Below are 1344 nucleotides of genomic sequence, written 5' to 3' on the forward strand. Positions count from 1 at the left end.
GGATTTGGATATAACAAATCCGATCAATTCGGCAAGAATTCTGTACAATCCCTTTAAGAAAATGCTTTATATCAATTAGTGTATACAGCACCTATGCAGAGTAATGTGTCTCAAAGGCTACAGACTACAAGCCTACTTCTTCATAGAGCGGCCTCTTCTGTCCGGTTCCGCTTCTGTGCTGGTGATATTAAGGCTATGTGCGTACGTTGCGTTCTGCCATGAGAAATATTCTGCAGAGTTTTGTCACTGCATGTACGTTTCAAAACGCTGCGTTTTGGATGCATTGTGAATGCAGAATTGATGCGTTCTGGATGCTTTCTCTCCCATAGACAGAGTGGGAAAAGCATCGAAAACACACAAAAGAAGTGACATGTTGCTTTTTAGAACTGATCGATTTTTGTCAAAAATTTGGCATGCAAAACGCTGCGGTTTAAAACACAACGTGCACATGGAATTTGCTAAATTCTCAGACTTTGCTGGGGACGCAGAACGCATGTGTTTACGCTGCAGTTCAAAATGCTGCGAAAACGCATATAAATACGCAATGAGCGCACATACCCTAAAAATAAGTGACTTCAATGCTTTTACCGTAAAGAATCCTTTCATCATCTTTTTTTTTTTTTTATTAACATTCATTTTCCTACAAGGAATAATTCATATCTTGGCAGATTTTGGAAAAATGCTGCAGAATTTCCTCGTGGATTTGGATATGGAAAATCCGAACAATTCAGTATCAGCCACATGATCGAATTTCATCCACATTCTGCACAGATATTAACCCTTAATGTGGATCTTAACATTTCATGGATTCACCCCTTTCATTGTGGAAAGGTGAAATCCCTGAAGAATGTCACCACAGATCTACAGAATAATCCGCGTTGCACATTTTTTCCATCGTGCGTCCGTGCCCCCCCCCCCCACTATTCCTGGGTGTTTTGCAATGTGACCGCAGACAATGACTGATTTAGGGTGACTGTTCCTTATAGAGGATGTCGTTCCTGTAAGACGTTCCCCGGACACCTCCAGAGGGCTCCCAGGCTCTTGTCTCGAGACGTCCATCCACCCGGGCTCCATTGTGAGACGTCTTTGAGCGTTTTTCCATATAATAAGCCATTAGAATGAGAAAATCTCCCGTCTTCCTGCGTGCAACTGAATTCTTTCATTTAATCCACCGCTGGTTTGAAAGGATTTAGAAATAAATATTTTTCAAAGAGCCTCCTTGTGCGGAGAGCAAAGACGCTGAAGACTCAATGGAGAGCGCGGCTTCAAGAGAATCCTGCTCCTGAAAGGATCCTCTGTTCCCCGGCCGCTCGCTGATTGGCTGCGCTCGCTCTCTAAGAAGAT

The sequence above is a fragment of the Anomaloglossus baeobatrachus genome, chromosome 8 (genome assembly GCF_048569485.1).
Source record: "Anomaloglossus baeobatrachus isolate aAnoBae1 chromosome 8, aAnoBae1.hap1, whole genome shotgun sequence".
Classification (NCBI taxonomy): Eukaryota; Metazoa; Chordata; class Amphibia; order Anura; family Aromobatidae; genus Anomaloglossus; species Anomaloglossus baeobatrachus.